General features: G+C 42.5%; 1 protein-coding gene across 1 annotated transcript in view; it reads left to right on the top strand.

Moving 5' to 3' along the window:
- The first annotated feature begins 1,082 nt into the window (after positions 1–1,082).
- Positions 1,083–8,699, top strand: part of LOC135547742 (speckle-type POZ protein-like A) — an 83,349-nt gene continuing 75,732 nt past the window's right edge. The window contains exon 1 of the mRNA XM_064976998.1: positions 1,083–1,374. The gene's annotated coding sequence lies outside the window, so the exon portion shown is untranslated. The remainder of the gene's footprint in view (positions 1,375–8,699) is intronic.

Below are 8,699 nucleotides of genomic sequence, written 5' to 3'. Positions count from 1 at the left end.
AAGTCAAACATGTCTTTTTTCTGATAGAATACAAAAAAAAAACATTTTCCCCCAAAGGTTTTGAGCATCAATTGACCCAGCTACTCTAATCTATCGCATCTGATTAAATAATCATGGTTGATAAACTGAATCAGGTTAGTTACAACTGGGAGTGAAGCAAAAACTTACAGGAAGGTAGCTTTCCAGGAACAGGGTTTTAGAGCCCTAATTTAGGACATCAACAGCCAGCCAGGGTTTTCATGTGTGTTTGGTCTTCGGTCTGTTGCAGGTAGAATAGCTCAGCCTCCTCATTGATAGCCCCTACTTTAGACATTGCAAGCCAAGAAATTGCACAATTGTTGTAGTCTACACCCTAAATCATTTGACTAATGATGCACAGTTCAGCCTGGTGGTTGACACACCTACCTATGCCCCGACCCCCTCCCTCACTAGCTCACTCTTATCTGTAAAAGATCAGATAGTTTGTGTTTATTTATTTAACTAGCCAAGTCAGTGACAGCCTACCCCGGCCAAACCTGTTGTGATACAGCCTGGAGTCGAACCTGGTTCTGTAGTGACCCCTCTAACACAGATATGCATTACCGTATACCGCTGCACCACTCGGGAGCCCGAAGTAGACTGCGGCAAATAGTTTCCTCCGTTGCAAAAATACTGAATCTTAGGAGTCAAGCTTGACGCCCAGAAATGCAAGTCGACCGCAAAGGAGTTGAGGAATCGATTATTTTGGAGTCGACTCCTCAACACAACCTAAAGCACACCGATGCCGCATTTTATATCACTGCATGATAAAACTAGGGGGTGACAAAAATGAAATTTCAGAATATGGTTGGGGTGGTCATGTCCCCCATCGCCAATGAAAGTTGTGGCCCTCAGTACAATGCAGTTGCAGCATATAATGATATTATATGTAAGTATATACATTAGTAGTGCAGTAAGGTGACAGAACTATTGCATTGGTCAGGTAGACAAAACTGACTTCAGTGTGTAAAGAATATGAATAAATGTTAATAAGTGTGTGGTAGGGTGCAGGAGTCAGCCCAGAGTTCAGCTGTTGGGGCAGTCTTGTGGCAGAGACTGGATTTGGGACAGGTGGTCCGAGACTTGATGTTGACCTGGGCGTAAGGAAAGCGTCAAATGGGAAGCGGGAGGACATTTTTTGTCATCTGGGAAGCTGCTTACTAATCTGCCTCCACCTACCTAGTAAAGTAGCCTATGATGTTAGACTCTGAAAAACATATACGTTTTTACATAGCACTGAGCCTGAGAATGGTTACAACGCAGTTTTCCATTGTTTAGCTAGTTAAATAACTGATGGTGGAAATGAACGGCTGAGATAAGATTCGTTGCCTTTTAGTGGAAGCATGGAAATGAAAGGTTCGTAGTTAAACATATTTTTCCATTTCCCGTAGCTAGCTAGCTACCAGTACTATGTTTTCCCCTCAAAGAATAAACATGTCGTTGGACGCCGATGTATTTCTAAAACAATATGCGCAAACATGCCTTGTAGCTCATTTCAATCATGACTTTTTTTAGCATCTCGAACCAACTTGTACGATGATAGTTGGCAACACCAGTGAGTTTAAAAATATATATATTACGGTGAGGGGCCTTTTGTTTCAAACGGTGCTTGATATTGACCATTGATTTTAGCTATCGCAAGCTAACTTGGTTAGCCAGGCCTGGTCAAGCAGAGCAACCTTGTTAGCTAGCTACACTTTCCATTTAGTTATCCATGAGTTATACCATCATGGTATTGTTACTAGTAAACCAGTTAATTAGTTAAATAACTATCTTTCTACCTAGCAAGGCAGAATACAGCTTCACCATCTAGCTAACAGTCCGTATCAACAGCCTTTTAACTTGTTATTGAGGACACTGGCTAGTTAGCTATTTTGAATCTCGTTGGTTAACTTCAAAACCAGTTAACGTTGTTAGTCAACAAAAACATCAGAACCGAATCTGGGCCAAACCAAGGACATCTTCTGGCTCATAGTGTCAAATTAATCGTAGACGGACAGACAATACTTCGTTCTTCACAGTTGATATTTCACTAATAAAAACAAAAAAAGACCGGTAGCTGTCTGGCTAGCAATGCTCCTCGACTAGCTAGCTAACATTAGCTAGTTTTGCCTGAAATATGTGGCATTATATATATAGTAAAATTAGTCACATCAAATTACATTAATAAAGCCCCCCCAAAATAGTTACATGTGGGATGCCTGATGATCAAGGTAAACGTGGATCATTTTGAGAACTAACTTCAGCAAGTTAGTTAGCTAGCTCAAGAGTATCAGACAAGCTGTGCCATTTGACAGTAAGTCATAGCTACATCATCATAAACAAAATGCTAACATACATGGAATAGAATTAACTTATTCTGACCATTTCTGTTGGCTATTATCTGGGCATTGCTTGATCTGTGGCCATATCAGGTCAGTGCTGCTATTTGAAAGACACTTCAGTTCAGGGTCAGACAGCAAAGGGTTTTGTAACCTTTATTTAACAAGACAAGTCAGTTAAGAACAAATTATTATTTACAATGACGGTCTACCCTGGCCAAACCCGGATGATGCTGGGGCCAATTGTGCGCAGCCCTATGGGACTCCCAATCACTCCGGTTGTGATACAGCCTGGAATCGAACCAGTTCCTTAGACCGCTGTGCCGCTTGGGAGCCCATTAGTTTTATATCAAACTAATTGTTGATTGGTTCCAACAAATGTCTGAATGTTCTGTCCTCAGAGTGGGGCCTCCAGACTGGACCATGAAGCAGTCAGTGATGAACTAGGTCCTAGGGAAGACTGAATCATTCCTATTAATTAGATCATCCTGCCTGAGAGGTGCACACATGGGATACCATAAATAGTATGACATGGGGATCCCTGCCAAGGCAGCAGCTCCTCTTCCTGGGGTTTATTATGGATCCCCATTAGTTTCTGCCAAGGCAGCAGCTACTCTTCCTGGGGTTTATTATGGATCCCCATTAGTTCCTGTCAAGGCAGCAGCTACTCTTCCTGGGGTTTATTATGGATCCCCATTAGTTCCTGCCAAGGTAGCAGCTACTCTTCCTGGGGTTTATTATGGATCCCCATTAGTTCCTGCCAAGGTAGCAGCTACTCTTCCTGGGGTTTATTATGGATTCCCATTAGCAGCTACTCTTCCTTGGGTTTATTATGGATTCCAATTGCTACTCTTCCTGGGGTCCAAACATGTTAAAATACTTACATATAAAACAAAGGATAAAACAGTACATCAAATACAATTATTACATTACTACATATCTACAATACAAACTGTTTGATACCACCATACAACAATATCACAATGTGTGCATATGCATGTACTTTTGTGTCTCTTCACACTCCCTGTTGTTCCATAAGGTGTATTTTATGTTTTTATTTGATCTGATTCTACTGCTTCCATCAGTTACCTGATGTGGAATAGAGTTCCATGTAGTCATGGCTCTATGTAGTACTGTGCGCCTCCCATAGTCTATTCTGGACTTGGGGACTGTGAAGAGACTTCTGGTGACATGTCTTGTGGGGTATGCGTGAGTGTATTTTAAACAGACAGCTTGGTACATTCAGCTTGCAAAAACAAGTAATGATGAAGTCAATCTCTCTTCAACTTTGATCCAGGAGAGATTGACATGCATGTCATTAATGTTAGCTCTCCCTGTACTTTAAAGGGCCAGCCATGCTGCACTGTTCTGAGCCAATTGCAATTTTCCCAAGTCCCTCTTTGTGGCACTTGACCACACAACTGAACATTAGTCCAGGTGCGACAAAACTAGGGCCTGTAGGACCTGCCTTGTTGATAGTGTTGTTAAGATGGTAGAAACTGGGGCCTGTAGGACCTGCCTTGTTGATAGTGTTGTTAAGAAGGTAGAAACTAGGGCCTGTAGGACCTGCCTTGTTGATAGTGTTGTTAAGAAGGTAGAAACTAGGGCCTGTAGGACCTGCCTTGCTGATAGTGTTGTTAAGATGGTAGAAACTAGGGCCTGTAGGACCTGCCTTGCTGATAGTGTTGTTAAGATGGTAGAAACTAGGGCCTGTAGGACCTGCCTTGTTGATAGTGTTGTTAAGAAGGTAGAAACTAGGGCCTGTAGGACCTGCCTTGTTGATAGTGCTGTTAAGAAGGTAGAAACTAGGGCCTGGAGGACCTGCCTTGTTGATAGTGTTGTTAAGTAGGTAGAAATATTTAGGACCAACTTATTCCTTGCTACCTATTCCGAAACTAACTGCAGCTCTTTAAGTGTTGCAGTCATTTCAGTTGCTTTAGTAGCTACATGTATATTGTTGAGTCATCTGCATACACAGACACACTGGCTACTTGTTAGTAAAGATTGGAAAAAGTAAGGGGCCAGGTCTGATTTCTTAACAACTTATCCTCATTTTAGATCTGTAGTTCACAATTTCTTAGCAATGTTAGCAAATATGTCACTATGCATTTATCCAGTTATTCACATTAATGTGTATTTGTATTACTGTCTCACTTGTCTATATTAAACTAGTATGTACAGGCAAATAAGAAGAAGTTTGAAAGTAACAGGTGCAATAGTCTAGCAGAATCAGTGTTGTCTTCCAGGCATATCTAGAGTGGTGGCAGGTCTGTTGAGACAGACCATGAAATAACTAGCTAGATGCTGAGGAGACAGGGCATGATAACAACTAGGTAGATGCTAAGGAGACAGGCCATGAAACAACTAGGTAGATGCTAAGGAGACAGGCCATGAAACAACTAGCTAGATGCTAAGGAGACAGGCCATGAAGCAACTAGCAAGATGCTAAGGAGACAGGCCATGAAACAACTAGCTAGATGCTAAGGAGAAAGGCCATGAAACAACTAGCTAGATGCTAAGGAGACAGGCCATGAAACAACTAGCTAGATGCTAAGGAGACAGGCCATGAAACAACTAGCTAGATGCTGAGGAGGCAGGCCATGAAACAACTAGCTCGATGCTGAGGAGACAGGCCATGAAACCACTAGCTAGATGCTAAGGAGACAGGCCATGAAACAACTAGCTAGATGCTAAGGAGAAAGTTGATACAGGCCATGAAACAACTAGCTAGATGCTAAGGAGTCAGGCAATGAACCAACTAGCGAGATGCTAAGGAGACAGGCCATGAAACAACTTGCTAGATGCTAAGGAGACAGACCATGAAACAACTAGTTAGATGCTAAGGAGACAGGCCATGAAACAACTTGCTAGATGCTGAGGAGACAGGCCATGAAACAACTAGCTAGATTCTAAGGAGACAGGCCATGAAACAACTAGCTAGATGCCAAGGAGCAAGTTGAGACAGGCCATGAAACAACTAGCTAGATGCTAAGGAGACAGGCCATGAAACAACTAGCTAGATGCTGAGGAGAAAGTTGAGACAGGCCATGAAACAACTTGCTAGATACTAAAGAGACAGGCAATGAAACAACTAGCTAGATGCTAAGAAGAAAGTTGAGACAGGCCATAAAACAACTAGCTTGATGCTAAGGAGACAGGCCATGAAACAACTTGCTAGATGCTAAGGAGACGGGCCATGAAACAACTTGCAAGATGTTAAGGATACAGGCCATGAATCAACAAGCTAGATGCCAAGGAGAAAGTTGAGACAGGCCATGAAACAACTAGCTAGATGCTGAGGAGACAGGCCATGAAACAACTAGCTCGATGCTAAGGAGCCAGGCCATGAAACAACTAGCTAGATGCTGAGGAGAAAGTTGAGACAGGCCATGAAACAACTAGCTAGATGCCAAGGAGAAAGTTGAGACAGGCCATGAAACAACTAGCTAGATGCTGAGGAGACAGGCCATGAAACAACTAGCTCGATGCTAAGGAGCCAGGCCATGAAACAACTAGCTAGATGCTGAGGAGAAAGTTGAGACAGGCCATGAAACAACTAGCTCGATGCTAAGAAGGAAGTTGAGACAGGCCATGAAACAACTAGCTTGATGCTAAGGAGACGGGCCATGAAACAACTAGCTAGATGCTAAGGAGCCAGGCCATTAAAAAACTAGCTAGATGCTAAGGAGATAGTTGAGACAGATCATGAAACAACTCGCTAGATGCTGAGGAGACAGTTGAGATTAGGGGTGCATCCCAATATTAACTCCTTTCACCCAAAGTGTGCATTCGTTCACTACTTTCCACATCTGAAAGAATTGGATTGGTGAAGGCATGGACTAGTGGGAGTTTGCAGTGGTTGTACAGCCTTTCCTCTACAGGGAGCCATGTTTTCAAGGCTGTGCTCACTGAGCCTGTACTTTTTTTTAGGTTTTGTTCAAATCAAATCAAATTGTATTTGTCACATACACATGGTTAGCAGATGTTAATGCGAGTGTAGCGAAATGCTTGTGCTTCTAGTTCCAACAATGCAGTAATAACCAACAAGTAATCTAACTAACAATTCCAAAACTACTGTCTTATACACACAAGTGTAAGGGGATAAAGAATATGTACATAAAGATATATGAATGAGTGATGGTACAGAGCAGCATAGGCAAGATACAGTAGATGGTATCGAGTACAGTATATACATATGAGATGAGTATGTAAACAAAGTGGCATAGTTAAAGTGGCTAGTGATACATGTATTACATAAAGATGCAGTAGATGATATAGAGTACAGTATATACGTATACATATGAGATGAATAATGTAGGGTATGTAAACATATTAGGTAGCATTGTTTAAAGTGGCTAGTGATTTCCTAGGTTTTGTTGAGTAACCATGGTCAAATAGTTTGCCACGGTGTACTGTCAATTTAGGGCCAGATAGCACTGCATTTTCTTTGTGCTTGTGTTTCCCAATAAGTAATGTATTTTTTTTGACTATGTTGTAATTTGATTTATTCTAATTGATCGGATGTTCTGGTCCTGAGGCTTCTGTGTGTTAGTATAACAGGTTTGTGAACTCAGCCCCAGGACCAGCTGGATGAGAGAACTCTTTTCTTTGCTCAGCTCTTGGCATTGCAGGACTTGGTAATGATATGAGAGGGGCTCACTGTATTTTAGATGTTTCCAAAACTTAATTGCTCTTTTTTGAGTCTTTATTATTAGTGGATATTGGCCTAATTGTTTGTAGTTTTCCTCTGGACATGTAGGAGAATCTTATAGAGCTCTGCATGCAGGGTTTCAATGGGGTCTTGTTTTAGTAGGTATTAACAGGTATTTGAATTTGTTTTTTCATGGTGTAGATTGCCCTGCATGCTTTCTTGCTTTTTTTGGTTCTGAATATACGTTTATAGAGTTTTAAAGTCTCACAGTACTGAAGCTGTAATTCACCATTATTTGGGTCTCTGCTTTTGGTTGGATAGTGTTCTGTTTTCTTTTGGTTACAGATTGCTTTCTGTTATTCTTCTGTGCTGTTTTGGGCCCATCTGTGTGAATTTCTGATGTTGTACAGCTTACTGGGCTGTGAATGTGTGGTTGTGTCCATGTCTGTTCTTTTGAGGAACAAAGTAATTTAGCTGTGATCAGACAGTGTTAGTGGCTTCATGGTGAATGAGCTGAGAGAGAAAGGGTTAATGTCTGTAATCTACTGTACTGTGGCCAAGAGATGAGCAATAGGTGAGCAGTCTGGAGGTGGTGTAGCTGGGGGGCTGCTCCTTCAGCTCAGTAACCCATACCTCTAACAGAGCCAGCCTGTCTCTCAGCAGTCTGGAGGTGGTGTAGCTGGGGGGTCTCTCAGCTGTGGAGGTGGTGTAGCTCCTGCTCAGCTCAGTAACCCATACCTCTAACAGAGCCAGCATGTCTCTCAGCAGTCTGGAGGTTGTATAGCTGGGGGGCTGCTCCTTCAGCTCAGTAACCCATACCTCTAACAGAGCCAGCCTGTCTCTCAGCAGTCTGGAGGTTGTGTAGCTGGGGGGCTGCTCCTTCAGCTCAGTAACCCATACCTCTAACAGAGCCAGCATGTCTCTCAGCAGTCTGGAGGTTGTGTAGCTGGGGCGCTGCTCCTTTAGCTCAGTAACCCATACCTCTAACAGAGCCAGCCTGTCTCTCAGCAGGTTGATGGTAGTGTGGTCTTGGCTCTGGTGGTTGTATCCAGGCAGGGGGGAGGATAGTCCTGCTGTTGGGGTGCCTGAGGTGAGGGGAGAGGTCGGGGGGCTGTCCTTGTCCTTTTTGGTTTCCTCCATCTATCCCAGGGTGGGGAAGTCCAGCACAAAAGAGCTGAGTGCAGCCCCACTGCCCTGGACCATGACAGTGCCATTCTGATACATGTTTACTGTCAGAAACCTGTTTTCCTGGTCCTTATCGCTGTCCTCAAACATGTGGATTTGCCTTCCCTTGCAGAGGCCTTTCTTTGTGGTATAGCTGAAATGCCTGGTTACAGCTGTTTATTTATTTTTTATTTCACCTTTATTTAACCAGGTAGGCAAGTTGAGAACAAGTTCTCATTTACAATTGCGACCTGGCCAAGATAAAGCAAAGCAGTTCGACACATACAACGACACAGAGTTACACATGGAGCAAAACAAACATACAGTCAATAATACAGTATAAACAAGTCTATATATGATGTGAGCAAATGAGGTGAGATAAGGGAGGTAAAGGCAAAAAAAGGCCATGGTGGCAAAGTAAATACAATATAGCAAGTAAAACACTGGAATGGTAGATTTGCAATGGAAGAATGTGCAAAGTAGAAATAAAAATAATGGGGTGCAAAGCAGCAAAATAAATAAATTAATTAAATACAGTAGGGAAA

Source organism: Oncorhynchus masou, chromosome 10 (genome assembly GCF_036934945.1).
Source record: "Oncorhynchus masou masou isolate Uvic2021 chromosome 10, UVic_Omas_1.1, whole genome shotgun sequence".
Lineage (NCBI taxonomy): Eukaryota > Metazoa > Chordata > Actinopteri > Salmoniformes > Salmonidae > Oncorhynchus > Oncorhynchus masou.
This window is presented reverse-complemented; position numbering and strand designations above follow the sequence as displayed.